We start from the raw sequence: 16800 nt of genomic DNA on the forward strand, positions 1-16800 counted from the left end.
TCATGACATCACCCTTGACTAAAACAGAAGATCAGATGTTGCACTGATTTATTTATTGGTCAACAGAGAGCCTTGAGTAGAAACACTACTCAACCATAGCTTAAAAAAAAACGAAAAAAATAAAATAAATAGAAACCGATTTTTAAAAATCCCAACACACATACAGTGTCATGTAAAGCTGCTGTGATTAGCCACTATCCTGCTAATGCTCACTTTGACACTTCAAGCATCGTTCTCAAAATTATTTTTTGTGTCACTTTCTCTGTCTGAACTCAAACAAAATTTTAATTCTTAGATTATGATAGTAATGAACAAAAAATACAAGCTGTAGCTGCAGAGCTACTGTGACTTCCTTTGGCTCCATCATGAATTAAATTTTAATATGACTCTCCAACCATGATGTCACAAGCAAATACTGACAAACAAGTCAAATCATCATCATCACAGGCTCATTCATGTTTTATGCATCAACTCTATAATGAGTCTAATGGCAGTTGATGTCAACAGCAGGCACTATAAGTGAAGTTCTCAGTTATCAGATTACTATATCAAGTGATTATCATCAGTGATCCGGCCTTAAGAGGATCCAGGACATGGGAGCATAAAATAAAATGATGATGTTTGTTCAAAGATTAAAGTCTTATTCATTCAGAGAGGTGTGTGCTAAATGGACTGCAGAGAGACATGTATGTTTACACAGATGAACACAGCCACAAACACACAATAATATGTACAGTATGGGGGTCAGTGAGACACAAAATAAACAGAATGGGCTGACACTACACACTCAAGACACCCAAAACAATAAAATAGTGAAAAATATGAAATGAGATTCACAGGAGGCCAGAGAAATACACAGACTCCAAAAAGCTGATACAGATAGGAGTGTCTACAATGTAATGCGAGCACTAAGGTTATAGGTTGCAAAACTGCCACCTTAACAGACAGTTATATAAAATCCTGAATCGATTCGCTGATTCATAAACGTTCAAATCTTTTATTTGAAATCGGCACATCCCTATATAAATCATTATTTAGTTGTTGAATAAAATATCTTAAAATATCTTAATTTGTGTTCTGAAGATGAACGGAAGTCTTATAGGTGTCGAACAACATTAGGGTAAGAAATTATTGACAACATTTTTATTTTTGGGTGAATTTACCCTTTAATAACTATTCATTATAGTTATTACTTAAGTTAAAGGGGTGATGAGAAATCAACATTCCCTTGAACTTTCGATATAAAAAAGGTCATGGTAATATAAGAATATCCTCTAAGTTTCAGAGCTGAAAACGTCCTTGTTAGTCAAAGAAAAGCTTTTACAGACACCAGGCCCAAAAAACGATCGTGTTCACATCTTGACGTCATCGACTGATGAAACACCGCCTCTACAGAATAATAAGCACGTGTAATTCAGTAGCCCCGTCCACTGAGTCATCGGATCACGCTAGCCAGCAACAATAGACATGCCGAAGAATATAGCAAGATATTACACTATCCCTGGTTGTGGAAGAACCTATAGTCTATGGGAAGAACACAGTCGCTGCATAAGCTTTCTTCGGATCCTAATGTTAGCAATGTGTGGTTGAACTTTATTTTTAATGAAGTTCCAGCTGATGTGGGGAAGACAGTGGTGTTAGCTACATTTCATTGCGGAATCGTTTGTAAACAAATCTCACAATGCTATTTCTTCTATATTGGATCCGACAGGAGGAATGGTGCAACACACTTATGTGAGTAAAACATCTTTTTTATATGTATTGCATTGTTATGGATCATTTTGCTTATGTGTACGTGTCTAACAGAAAATACCTTAAACACGCTGGGCTCGCAAAGCCCAACGTCCCAGGCATGCCGATAAATCTCATTATAGGGCTGGGCGATATGACGAAATATATCGTCTGGACGATAGAAAATGTCTATCGTTTTATATAAGGCTCTATCGCTTACGCCACGATAAGGCGTTTATGGCAGAATTTTACGTCAAGATGCACCTCACGCCACGGCATGCCCATGCACGCTGCAATACATAAACAAACATGGAGGAAGACGGTAGTAGACACGGTTCAGACCAGGGTAATTCTCAGAGTAATTATGCCAGAGTGGTGGCATAAGCGCTCAAAACAAACTTCAGACACAGACGCTGCAACGGGCTTACACGTGGCACACCATATAGCCATATATTGAAATATTTTAATGGCAGGTGTAGGTATGGCGAAAACTAAACATTTTCTTGACCGACCACCGAGCCTCATTAGCCGGTTGAAACCGGTTAACCGATTAGTTTAAAATATGCTGCGCTATTTATAACAGCCGCGAGCCGCGCTCCCTCTGTCTCTCTTTCGCTCTCTCACTCACACACACACGCGCTGCCGCCTCCCTTCCACTCACGTCACTTTTTTTTAAATCCCCCACAGCGTGAAACACGAGTCCCGCAAACGCGCCGCAGAGGAGCTTGTTTGTAATCAGAGGACAAATGGTTCCTTAGTTTCGAAATGGTTTGGGTACAAGATCGCGTTGAAAATAAAGGCATTTGTCCAGCGTTAGAAGCTAATTTGAATCATCGCCGCGGCTCATTTAAGAAAATGACAGCTCCGAAGAGACGCCGCTTTAGTTCGAGGTAGTGCTAACAATAATAAAGAAAGACGATCAACACCTTATGTGTTACCACTGAAATGAAGATGTAATATATTTCCAAATGTAAGCCCATCTTAAGCGAAATGCACCTTTCATACTGTCGTCTGCCCTGACTCTAACCTCAAGTGTTTACTTTTTGCAAACCTTGTGAGCCAACTGTACGGCCAACTGTAGTAGCGTTTAGTCCACTGTCTATAATTGCCTAATTTAGAGATCACTTTTTTATTTATTTTAACCGTCAACTTTGATTGGTTAACGTTGATACGGTCAGCCATCGGTCAAACGGTCATTGGTTAACATCCCTAGGCAGGTGTTAACTTTACCAACAGTCTTGCTTTAAAAAAAGGTTCTAAATAAAATAAAAATGTAGTCCATACTACCTTTATTTGTTTTGTATATCATTTCAAACTGCATTTTCACATTGCAATTTTGTATAGACTATTCATAAACGTCCCTGGTTACGAATGTAACCTTAGTTCCCTGAGAACAGGGAACGAGACGCTGCGTCAGCTGACGCTATGGGGAACGCCTCCAGCGTGACCGGTGTCTGAGCTACTATCAAACCACAGCAATCCTATTGACCGGCGACAGCCTATGATGTCATCAAGGTGCGACCAGGAAGTATATAAGGGCGCCTTGCAAACATGACACCAGCTTCTTCGTCTGAAGGGACTGTTCGCAGGCAGGCCCCGAGGCATGGCAAAAGTGACGCAGCGTCTCGTTCTCTGTTCTCAGGGAACTAAGGTTACATTCGTAACCAGGGACGTTCCCTTTCGAAAGGGAACTCGAGCTGCGTCAGCTGACGCTATGGGGAACGATATACCCACGCCCCCATGCCGAGGGGAGTGCATGCCTACTGGCAGTGACAACTGTCAGGACAAGCAAATTCAACTGAAATGCCTGAACCACTCCCCCTCTGGTCACATTAGGCTGTCAGTGACAGCATTCCCTACGGTCATAGCCCGAGCTGTGGCCTCGGGGCACCTTCATGTACCCTACCCCGGCCGCTCAAAGGCCTGGAACCAACCTGTTCGACAGAAGGGGTTCCTTTAAGGGAATGTGGCTAGGGGACCCGAGGGCGCCCCAGCCAGTCACTATTCGGGAAGAACTTCACCGAATGCCACCAGGGAGGCTTGACCTGGCGTCACTATGCGGGACGCTTCCGTCTGCCAGCCCAGTCTGTTAACAACAGAGCCTCTGGAAACTCGCCTCTGGAGAGGCATCAAGCTGAGGGACTGCGAACTGGCAGTGTCCGCCTCAGGCCGGAACTCAGAGACGGGCTATCCTGGAGAACAGCGCTCAGCGTAGTGCTTTCCCACCCTTGCTAGCGAGGGGAGTCAGCTGCTCGATCCTAGGATCTACCGAGCACATACATTACAGGGGTGCTCAGGAGGCCTGAGAAGGCCTACAGGCTGATCTCACAGGGAGGCCCCGAGGGGCCTACGACCAACTGACCAGGCCCAGGCGGCCGTAAGCTCACAGACAACCCTCCTAAGAGGGGAGCTCTTAAGCCTGCCTGGTAGGTACCATGCTGTAGGCAACCTATGCAAGTCCCTGTCCTGTAAGGACCGCATAGCAGCAGTGTAAACTCGTCGTGCTAGAGTATGCGCCCGCCATCAGGTGCTGCCGGCTAGGACCGAAGCCTGATGGCAGGAACCACTAGCTGTCAGCTTGAGCCAGTTATGTGTCTCCGTCCAAGGAACTCATTCCCCCTGGGAGGCCCCGCAGGGCCTACTACTTGCCAGGCTACTCGTAGCCGGCACTGAGACCAGGGAACGACCTCAGGGAGGCCTGGTGAGACCTGCTACCTGATAGCAGATCATGCTAGCCGCCCTGGCTAGCAACCATGCTCACTGTCATAGGAACCGGGAACCGGGGCTCACCCTCCGGGAGGCCTAGCGAGGCCTAATCCCTGTCACCCAGTGGCCGAGGCCCTGGACCACCCCCTCAGGGGAAGCCAGATGAGGCCTGCTGCAACCCAGCAGGCCCTCCGGGAGGCCTGGTGAGGCCTGCTACCTGCCATCTGGTGACTGGAGCCCAGGAACTGTTATCCAGCGCTAGTTCCCTGGAGTACCCCCTCAGGGGAAGCCAGATGAGGCCTGCTGCATCCCAGCAGGCCCTCAGGGAGGCCCCGCGAGGCCTACTACCTATCATCCAGTGACTGAAGCCCAGGAACGACCCCTTGGGGGAAGCCAGACGAGGCTTACTGCTACCACAGCAGGCCCTCAGGGAGGCCTGGTGAGGCCTACTACCTGCCGTCTAACACCTGAAGCACGGGAATACCCCCTCAAGGGAAGCCCGGCAAGGCCTGCTGCACCCCAGCAGGCCCTCAGGGAGGCCTAGGGAGGCCTACTAACTGGGCTTGTAGCCATGCCAGCGACGAATGCTCGCTGGCAGGTCGGATGAATGCTGGCCGCTCCAAGTCGGGCTGACAGTGGCTGTCTGCTTGGCTGGCGAAGACCTAGACATCCAGTTACCACCTGGGGAATACCCCAGGGAGGCCATGATGGTCCTGCTTGTCGACGAGGTACTGCTGAAGCCGACATCGTCTGGGATATTCCTCCCAGGCGCACATTGGCCCGATGTCGCGACTCACCCGCAAGGAGGCCTGCTGAGGCCTCCTGCTCAGAGTCCACTGCCAGGACTGCCCAAGCTGGCTGCTCACAGCCAGCTGGTAGCCCATGCCCCTCCCGGGGCTGGCTTCATCCCGGAGGCTCACGGGGTCCTCCATGCGATGACGCAGTCCCATCCGGCAGTGCCTACAGACATAGCCTAAACACATTGCCAAAAGCAGTGTACTCAGCAGAAAGTACCTAGACCCTCAAAGCGAGGGGAGTACAACTTACGTCACCTGCGTCAGGGCGGCCGCTCTTCCTTCATGCAGCGGCCTACCGTTCACGCTAGGGCGTCAGCCATGGCAATGCTTCGGCTTCCAGGGGAGCATCCGACCGAACCATTACGAAGCACGCAGGTTGCGAGTGCAGCTCAACCCGAGCCCTAAAAGGTGGAGCAGAAGACACAGAGCAGAGGGCAAAAAATATTCACAAATATGCTACCCACCGGCCCAACATCCTCCAGGATGGGGCCAGGGGCCGCCAGAAGGTGGCAGCCACAACAAGCTCTGGAAAGCGGGGTTTTCGCAAAACTAGCCCACCTGCGTACAAGCGTGGGACACCAAACCCCGCCCCACAACCACTGGCTAAGTCGCTGTTCATTCTGCTTCACACCAACCTGCATTACTAAAAACCCCAAAACGCAGAGAAGGGGGCGGGCCTTGGCCGGACGACTCTAATGTAAGAGGAGGCTGACTAGGGATGCGAAAGAAAATGCCCTGCAATATTCAAACCAAAGGGCCTCGGGCGATAATTACTTTCCTTCTTTGGAAAGAAATGCCCCCCATCCCGCAAAAGCCTAGGCCAACCGATGCAGTGGCCCGGAGAGGGCCAGCCAACATAAGAGTATTATACGCGGCTCGGGGGAGCGAAAAAACCTCAATAATACTCCGTCCAAGCCCTGCGAGGCTAGACATAAATCTGTAGTTCGTGCGTAAGCCTAAACTCACCCTCCCGTCTATGAAATTCCACGAGGGGCAACATTGACCGCTTTACCCTGGGGTGGCTAAGAGCTTCCTGTTTGACTAGGAGAGCACACTCGCCTAAAACAACAGCCCATTCCTACAAGAATGAGCGGTTGCCTCAATACTGCTTCATCACACAGAGAGAATGCAAAAAAACTGTTCGCACAGCTGTACATACAATGGCGGCTATTCTCTCCTAGCAAAGCTAGCTCTAGACATACCACATAACGGCATCTAAAAAATCGTTCTAGCCACCGGACAGGGGAACTACAGGGCCCTATGGTGTCCTCCATCGATACCGTGATCCCCAAACCCTTGGCGGGGAGCATGAAGTCTCACACAACATAAATAATAAATGTTTCCCTCGCAAGGGGGACTTACCAGCTCGCCTCCTGCGCGACGATATCCACACATAAGTTTTACTCACAGTATGCATGTTTAGGAGCGCAACCGCCTGAGGGTGCACTTCTCACAGCCCAGCCAGGCGGGGTCTAGAGTATCATCGTCATGGCCCCCCTCAGGGCCGGATGTAAGAAGCGCCTGGGGAAAAAATGAAGAAGAGCAGTAAATGAGATGTAATTCTTAACTCACCCACCTAAGGGAGAGATATTTCATTCACGCCAACAGCGTTGTGATACTATTCCTCTTATGTGGGAGTCCGCCTCTTTGCGCCCCGCCCTTAACCGCGGGGAGCATGAGAGGCGATGTTGGCACTCAGGCCCCGTCACTGGTCCGTATACCGTGACGCCTCCCGCCTGCCTGGGACCCGGATCTCAGCGGTGTGCGGGTCCTCGGACACCACCACCCGCGCTTCTGTGACACTGGCCCTCAGGCCCTGCTATCGCTGATATGGCGCACAGCTGCGCCGCGGGTCAGGGTATTCTCCCTGATTGAGATCCCTCAGCAGGTCTTCCCAGTACACTTGCAACACCGACACGGCGTAAAAGTAGCACCAGGCTGACCCGCTGCCGTGTATGCCCCGCCATCTAAACCTCTTGAAACATAGTTGAAAGAAGCTCAGATGGCAGGGTTGGAGCTAGAACACATACCCATATCCACCCATCCTCCAAACATCAGCATTTAACACCCGCTGATGTCCGTGAATACACTGAATATGGGTTCTTCCATACCCTCACGATCTCAGTCAGGAGATCAGGAAGGAATGGAAAAGCTCAACTGAGCCGACGGTTTTATGGCCGGGGAGAAATCGATCGTTCCATTTAAACGAGCGATCTCTCCTTTAATGCGCCCACATGACGGCCGCAGCCTGCATGCAGCGCGCTCATAACAGCCATCGGCTCAGCATACACAGTCAGGATGGCTGAGAAATTAATTTCCCTTCTCACCAGCCATCCCTACGAGCATTCGTGATTAGTCTCGTCAGTCGCTAGATCGCCGGAGGGAAACATCCCCTCGCGGCGATCGGCGACCCCATCCGAGGGAATGTGACGCGCATCCGCGCTCAGCCTCAGCGTGAGCGGGGATCACATCACTAATCTCAGATGCAAAAACGCTCTTCCCTCAGGAAGAGCGCTAGACGAGAACGGAGCGATCTCGGATTGAAAACTTCGCTCACATTACACACAATCGAACAAATGACTCCACAAGAGCTTGACTGTGCATGCTCTTAATCCCAGGCAGAAAATAAATGAATCTGGATTACCTTTGATTTGAAGCATTCAGACAAAAAACAGTCCCTGAAGACGAAGATGCTGGTGTCATGTTTGCAAGGCGCCCTTATATACTTCCTGGTCGCACCTTGATGACATCATAGGCTGTCGCCGGTCAATAGGATTGCTGTGGTTTGATAGTAGCTCAGACACCGGTCACGCTGGAGGCGTTCCCCATAGCGTCAGCTGACGCAGCTCGAGTTCCCTTTCGAAAGGGAACTGAATTAACAGAAAAATTGCTATATCATTATGTATATCAAATGAGCTATATCGGGATATGAAATTTTGGCCATATCGCCCAGCCCTATCTCATTATATTCCTTTCTGTTGTTCACTCTCTCTGGACTTGACATTTGAAGGGCGCGCGCGTATGTGTATGTATGTGTGTGTGCGTGGTTCGCACTTATATCGAACGATCGTGCGGACTATGTAATACAAAAATAATAGTCCAATCAATCGCGGGTGGATGAGAAATAAATCATTGTGTTTGTTTGATAAAGACGTACTTGAATCATTCCGGTTTCCGCTTTCAAAACAACCCCTCCCTCATGTGAACTGAACTGACAGGGGCATAGATATGACAGGAGCTGAAGCTCATTAAATATGCAAATCTTATCCAATCCTAGAAGTCTCCAGTGCAGCATGCCCATCAAAACCAGTGTAGAAAATAGCCTATTACTTATTAGTTATGATGTTTTTGAACGTAAAAATCACATGAACATCATTAGTTGACCTTTAGAAAACAGTATAATTTTTTTTTAAAGCTAGTTCATGACACCTTTAACATGACTTAAGAATGAACAATACTTCTACCATTTAATTTTAGTTCAAGGGGGGTGCTATTTCATGCATTCTGAATTAGTTACATTGTTAAAGAGTTTCTCATGCTAAAAATGGCCAACAAATGGTCCAAAACACTAATTACTGAACAAATAGATATTTAGCCAATTTTAAAATGAATATCCATTAGGCCGTGTCCACCAAAGCGTTTTTTCACGCTGCTGGCTGGCGTTTTCAATTGTTTTCAATGAGAGCGCCGCGTTTTTAGAACCCCTAGAGCGCAACGAGGAGCTGAGCGAGTATTTCACGCTCAAGCGCTGAGCGAGCAACGTTTTAAACTGGTCGCCGAGAGTTGAAGAATGTTCGGCTTTGAGTAAAACGCAGTGCTCATCACTGTCACTCTTCACCCAGCTGTCCAATCTCAGTGGAGGAGGGGCGGGACAAATACAACACCGACCAATTGCCACATTCTGTGTGTCGTCATCAGATGAAAACAAGCAATAATAACGGAACAAAATCATTTAAAGCAAAAGCCAGAGCAAATACTGTACATTGGATCTGCATTTTTATATATAATAAATACAGAAACATACTACCTGTGAAATTAGTAAGACTTCCATGGATTTTCCGTATCATAACAAGCAAAGAGTCTCAACTGAAAAAAAAAAAACGCTGCCTGCCAAAACGCTCTCAAGCGCTCACAGCGAGGCGTTTTCAGCAGAGCGCCTAGCGTTTTCTGCTGGCTAAAAACGCTTTGGTGGACACACGGCCCAAATTCACTTGCCTCATTTAAAATTACTGGTTTTCATTAGTTTTATTTATTGTTTATCTTGACAAAATAAAATAAGACTTTTTATTTCCTCTATGAGTTATAAGCCATAGCATGAAAATAATTATCGGCTTATCGGGTCTGAATAATAATATCCCATATCAATGATGTAAGTATACAGTAATACAAGCAGAACTCAGCACAACTAAAGTTACTATGCAGAACAGCTGTCTGGCGCTGAGGGCAGACATTTAGCTGCCTGGATACTTCAAATTATACTACATTACCCTGACTGTAATGCAATATGGGAACCTAGCACAGGGAACGGAGCTCCCTGACAGGCCTCAGGATGATCACCTAACCGCCATTGCTGTTAATAAACACCACTCAGAGATATTTGACGCTAGGACAGTCACGAGGACAAAGCAGTTATGGGAATAATTTTATCAGGTACTAGTTTGATAGAGGCGTTCAGCTGGTGAACAGACAAAAAAAACACACACACGCTTGTCAGCAGCTGTAAATTTCAACACGCATGCAACCCAGAGCAATAAACAAAAGATCCTTGCACCTGTCAAGGACACACACATAGCCTATCAACACAAGTGCTAAGTGAGGGGTTTTAATTTTGGGAGGGCGGGGTGTGTGTGTGTTGATTCTTTGGCTTAACACTGTCTAGTCTGCATCTCTGACAGTTCATGGCCATTACCATCAGCACAGACTGACAGCTATGCAATCTTTATAAACAGAAAGAATGTCAAGAGTAGTGTGTGGTGTCTCCACCCTGGTGCCAAAAGACAAGATGACATAAATGTTTTTGTACTAACAAGAGTTGTACAAAACTCTTGTTAGTACTTCAGTCTTGATTCAAATGTTTTAATTAAGCCATACTCATGTAATCATTTCTAGATATGCTAGCATGCATTAAAATTTACAGTAACAACTAATAGTCATGTATTAAGAATGGTGATGATACTTATGAAAGCATAACTGTAATCTCTGGTTATTTCCAGGTCTGGTTACTGAAAGACAAGACCATAGCGGAAGTCATTATGTCAGATCAAAGTCTTTAGGCCTCCCCCACAGAACATATTCCCATAACGCCCTGCTTATTTCATCACATGGAACTTGATACACGCAGGTGACGTTCATATGTTCGCCGAAATGAATAAAGAGCATGTGTAGAATGACACATTTCTAGAAAGCGAAAGCAAAGCACGCACGACTGCCTTTCAAGAAGTGAAAATTCTCTAAAGTCTAGAATCCACCATAAATTTTCCCTTAAAATACCAGATCCAGACAGTCATACTATGCAATGTTAAGATTAATGCAACATGCATGTGTGATGTAACTTCATATTTTTTGATGAGTTACATAAGTTGCTCTGAATACACATATTTGATATGGTTCAGTGAATGTGAAAATCTATTAGGCTACACTATCCTAAAGGCTGTGTTGTGTAAAGCATGTTATCTCTGTTCTGTCTGCTGCTTGGATGGACTCCAGTGGAAATAGCAGTTGCAGTCTGGGGGGCAAAGGTCATCTGTTCTCAAAATAGCAGCCGAGATCAACATAAAAAGCATGAACCTGAACTGAGCTGAGTGAACGTGGAAAATAATTTCAATCACAAACTTAAAGGACCATTAAAAACATTTGTGAGGGTTGGAAACCAATAACTGGTTCTTATTTAGAACCAGTTCTAATTTTAAAACAATACCAGAATGGAACAGACTTATGTTCCATTAACATGCTTTCTGTGAACATAACACTATAATCTGAATGAAGATACTTTTTTTCGATATTCAAACCTTTTTTCTTCTTTTTTTTTTTTGCTCTAATGTTTCTGTTGTTGTAGTATAATTATTTATTTTTGATAGTACACTTTCATTTTTACATTAAGCACGACCTGATTCGGAACCAAATGCCTTGAAATTTGAGATAAAGATAGCTGGGATAGGGAAATGACTCATAAGGTTCTTTTTAGTGACTTTTTAGTCACAATTGTGAGCTGTCACTGACACACTGGAATTTTTAATGAATGTACGAATGAATACTTTTAAAAAGTGAATAAGGTATAATACAATTTCTGACATTGTCTATACTGCTGAGAGCAGTAAATATAATATTTTCCAAATATTTCTTAGTCAAAGGGAATCGTCACTGACTTAACGAATCGAAATCAGAATTATAGCCTCCCATCCCTGTATCCCGCACATAAATATTATATTACAGTTAGATGTGACTCACCTGTTCGATGAAAATCATCCGCGTCTATCCATGATGTAAACGCTCAAGAGTTCACGGTCAACTTTAAACTCTCCTCACAGCTCTTAACACAGCGCATGCATTGGGAACTCAGCGGACTTAGTCTATACATATATTACATATACATAATTACACAATGAACCCACAAAGTTATACAACTACAAAGCAACTACGTTACTAAAATACTCCAAACGAAATGAGAAAATGTTTCCTCTTAACCAGCGCGGTTATTCCTGTATCCACAGCATCGACATTCTTTTTAGGCTACTACAAACACAAATTAACGCGTTATAATCATAACGAAAACAAATACTCGTATTCCAATTTTAGTATCGATATGCAGTCTTTTAGAGTCTTTCGCGAGTTTTAAAACGCTAAATAACGAAATAACATTGATAGCAGTGAGACTCCATCGTGCTGTGCGCGCTGTTTCGTCAGTCGTTCCAGCATCCTCTTCATCTGCACCTTGCTCACACAGCGATCACTTGAGCAAACGCGTCCGAACGATGTCAAAGAACAATTTATTTATAACGCTTAAGCAAGCGTGATGGTATTCCGCATCCTTGAGCTGATATATTTTAAAAAAACGTGTGCTCAGCTTTAAACAACCTCTCAACCCAAACGAGCGCGAGCAGCAACCATACTCTCACGCGCGGCGCAAGTGTGACTCTGACGTAGGACGTGATTCACAGTGCACGAGCTGCGCGCTAGCTCTGTGGCCCGGAGCGCGCGCGACTTTTGAATGTTTTTTTTTTTTATGTTTTTTTTTTTGTATATTTATTAAATAAATGCATGAAAGAACAGTAGCAACAGCATAATTGTCATCATACAATAATAATGCAATAATACGCCATAGTCCTTCAGTCCTGCAGTCTAATGGTCTCATTGAGATTTTTTAATTGCATAACATGAACAGAAATAACATAGGTACACATACAGAGGAACATAACATCAAACAACAGATTAAAATAAATGAATAAATAAACTATAGGCCTATAGGGGGAAACTTACAGAAAATACCAAAATGAAAAGGATTAACAAATTCTATACCAACTATGCTTTTTTAATTCTTGCATCTTTTAGGGCCTAGATATAATGCTTAAGTTCACTTTTAAATAATATTATGCTATAGATGTATTATTTGTCTATTTCTGTGCGGTGCTATATGGTGTCTTCCATACTTATTAAGTTAATCACCAAAATTTGCTCAAAACTCTTATTTTTATATTAAAAAAAATATATCTTTACCAGATAGTCAAATCTTTAATTTTGTGAATTTAAATATTATTTATTCAATATCAATCAAAATCAATTGGATAATACACATTCACTGCATAGATCAAATGAATAACCCTGCAATTTCTTTTACTTTATTGGTGAGATAAACTCCGGCCCTCTTTCTATTCAATCTGATTATCAAGTTCCAAAAAGGTTTGCATTTAGACAATAATATAGTTCTAATTTAATACTAAGTTAATACATTTTTTATCAATAAATTTTACACTATTAATACTTAACTGATTAGTATATTTGGGGATAGACTCAGAAGATACATTAAGGCGCAAAAAGTTCCATGTTGTACCAGTTTCTGTAAAATAAAGATCTATTTTTAAACATAATATATTTGCTGTTCCAAATCACAGATTTGGAGAAAAGTTATGCTTAAAAATGAGCATCCTGAGCAAAAAGAAGGAAGCTTTATGAGAACCTTGTTTACGGTCAAAATTACACCTACACAAATATTCTAAACCCCCCAGTTTATCAAAAATGAACTCAGGGATGATATTCCAAGTTTTGACATGCGATATGGGAACCTTTTGTGACTACTGAATACATTCTGCAGTTTATACACACAAATCTAATACTAAAACATAAATCGTAGCAGATAAGTAGTTAGATAAAATTCATAGGGCCCTCTCTCCTAAGTCCTGAGCCCAATAGAGGCACACACAGAGACATTTTTGTTAAAAATGGTTCCTTTAGAGGTATAACAGCTAGGTCTGAGGAAGGACGTGTCCTTAAGAGGACATCTTGAACTTTGTATCCTTTTTTATTCCTAAAAGGTCCATATTAGTACCTTAGAGTAGGCCTAACCTATAGCCTAAGGGAGCTGGCAGTGAAGCTAACTTAACTGATCTTCTGGTGAAACAATGGACTTCTCTATGGCGACGTGCCTGACTTCTCTAGTCATTTAGCCCAACTGACTGTAAACTCTCATTCAGATCTGCCTCCATCAAGTCAACAACTGATGGAAAAAGAGAACCATCCATGCCCTGCATTTTCTCTTTTTAAGTTTCATACTTGGATGTACGTCACAATATGAAAGGAAAGTCACTACTTCTGCTAGATAACCACTTTAATACTTTATATCTGCTTCGTGTTCTCTGCTATAATGCTACGCAGTATGGTTGTGGTGTCTGGTGATTTATGTATGCCACTCAGGATTAGCATTTTTAAGAATTCCATTGTACTTGTACATATTACAACAAGGTACTCTAATCTTCTTCACTATTGCATACAACGTTCAGTACATGTTTTTCTTCCTCCTTGATAGGCTGGGGGAAACTCTCAGATCCAGCTATTCAAATTTAATCTGCTCAAAAGATTTTAGCCTTTCAAACAGCCTGAGTTTGTGAGAGTATGAACGAGAAAATCTCCCAACGTCTTTAGTAACAGAAATGTAGTGCTACAGTATTTGCCCTGCCAAAAACCTACACTGAAGCTTTGGTGGATTCCTGCACACCCGTATGTGGACAGGGTGTGAAATATACTTATATAATTTGTGGATTTTGTTGTTTTATTTTTTGAATAAATGTAGGCTTACTTTAGCTAGTTGAAAAGGCTATGCAAATATAGCGTTTTTATAGAGAGAGACATTAGCGCCCCCTTGTGACTTTAAGATGCGCTGATGACTCAGCATTTCCAGTTTGAAATTTGAAATGGCATACTCTGATACTACTACTCTGCCATATCCATAATGTATACTGTGCTTAGTATGCAAATGTTCTGTATGCATAAAATACCTGGATGGCCTACTATTTTTGCCAGTATCTGTTAAATACAAGCAATGTGGCGGAACAGGGAGGCCCACTCCCAACAAAAAGAGTTTTGTTCCCTGACGGACAGCCACTTCAGGGCTCCAAGCTCAGTTTTCAGAGTATCCCAGAGGATAGCCTCGAGAGGCTGGTCCCCCTAATAAACTATTATAGAGGCCTGCAGCTGCAGGCTCGAGGATGGAACAGGAAGTTCAGTATCATTTCGGCCATAAAATGTATTCCTCTTTTAGAGAGAAATGGCAGGTTCTGCAGCTGGTACATCGTAGTTTCGAAAAAGGATGAGGGATGCATCCCATTATAGATCTGTTTGACTGTTCTCTGAGGAGATTAGGGTTCAAGATGCCTGAGGACGGGTTTGTCGTGATCGATCTATAAGGACACACACTTCCATATTTGAATCCTTCCACTACACAGGAAGTTATCCCTTCACACTTTTATGAAAAACACGGTTGCAGCTCTGAATCTTCTGAGACTACAGGGCATCCCCATTCTCAATTACATAAATGAATAGTTAATATTAGCCCAATCTCAGGAGATGGAGGCTCTGCATTAAGATGTTGTGCTCAGCTCGACCACATAAAGTTCTTGGGGTTGAACTGGGTCTTCTTGAGTATTTAAACTGGGTCATTAATGTAGTAAAAATGTGAAATAATTTTTTAATTTGGTGCTTTCTAGACTGAGAAAATACAGAAAATGTATTTTTGTCTCATGGGGATGAAAGACAACAATTCCCAGACTGCTTCGCTGCCCTACAAGGCCACTCCCAAAGCCAGCTACTAGATTACTGAATCACTTTCCCACCACCACCGCGTTCATTTTCATAAAATCAGTTCAGTTAGAGAACAGACACTACAAGTAAAAACTGAATGTGTCTGTTCAATATGTGATTTAGCCGCTGAGGGAGTCGTACAGCCCAAAACGCTGCAGGAGTCACATTGACAGTCTTGAATGAGCTCAATTGTGATGAGAGCTGAGGTAAACGCGTTCGCGTCATAGATTCACAGCGCATGTTCAGTCTGGTGCGTTTTCAAGTCATGCCTTTGAAAGCTTAACTTTCAAAGGAATTAGTTGAGAAATTGAAAGACTTACTCTGCTCTGTAGCCACACCATTTCCATGAAAGCCTGAGGCTGCAGCTGCGTGCTGCGAGTGTGAGCTCCCATCCCCTACGCGTGAGTTGAAAACATGCGGAAATGGCTCCCTCTGCTGGCTGTAGTCTTTAGCCTCTGGGCAACAATTCCTCTGATGGCGCAAATTGACGTCATGGGAAGAATTTTTACAGAAATAAAATGCATAAAGCATAAATCTCTTGTCTCAGGGGGATATGGGGGGGGGGGGGGGGGAGAAGCAAAATCATTTGAATATATTCCAGGGTTTCTACTAATACAAAGCCATATGCTAATCGCTGAAGTATCCCTTTAAGTCATCTTCATTTATATAGCACTTACAAAAAAAATTCAAAGCAGCTTTTCAGTGATCATAGGAAACTAATGCAACAAAGATTGTGTCAGCAGCTCTAGTTCAACTTAAGTATGTTTTTGATTGATGCATTTCCGTAAACATCATAAGTTATTATCCTGGGGACATTTTCACAACACTGTTTTTAACTGAATACAGAAAACTTTTCATGCATTTTGGTCATTAATTTACAGAACAACTGCGTCTAAGTGCTGACCCTTCATCTGATCTAGATCCGGCTGATAAACCTCGAGAGAAACAGAGAAAATAAGTATAGATGCCATTATTCTTCATATGATGTAACAAGTACATAAGGTGTTATGGGAAATGTTTCCGGTTCTGGCTGACCTAATTTATGCAGCCTAACAATCATTTTACATGATGTAAATTATGGAAATTGATCATGTGTTATGTGTATGGATGGTTAGAGATAGGTTTTGTGATTAGTGATTGATTTATAGAGTTATTACGTACATATAAATTATGTAATGTGTATACCGTGATCATATCTCTCTTCTTCTTTATAACCAGTGAAAGCACACAATAATCATGAATGAATGCAACGAAGGTATGTTGAAAGATAAAAAAA

The 16800-nt window shown here is 43.5% G+C and overlaps 1 protein-coding gene across 5 annotated transcripts in view; it reads right to left on the minus strand.

The window, feature by feature from the left end:
• ccser2a (coiled-coil serine-rich protein 2a) overlaps window positions 1–12359 on the minus strand; it is a 63336-nt gene extending 50977 nt beyond the window's left edge. For all 5 annotated transcript variants that reach the window (XM_067455449.1, XM_067455448.1, XM_067455452.1 and 2 more), the window contains exon 1: window positions 11682–12359. The gene's annotated coding sequence lies outside the window, so the exon portion shown is untranslated. The remainder of the gene's footprint in view (window positions 1–11681) is intronic.
• Between the last annotated feature and the right edge of the window lie 4441 nt (window positions 12360–16800).

This window comes from Pseudorasbora parva, chromosome 10 (assembly GCF_024679245.1).
Source record: "Pseudorasbora parva isolate DD20220531a chromosome 10, ASM2467924v1, whole genome shotgun sequence".
Lineage (NCBI taxonomy): Eukaryota > Metazoa > Chordata > Actinopteri > Cypriniformes > Gobionidae > Pseudorasbora > Pseudorasbora parva.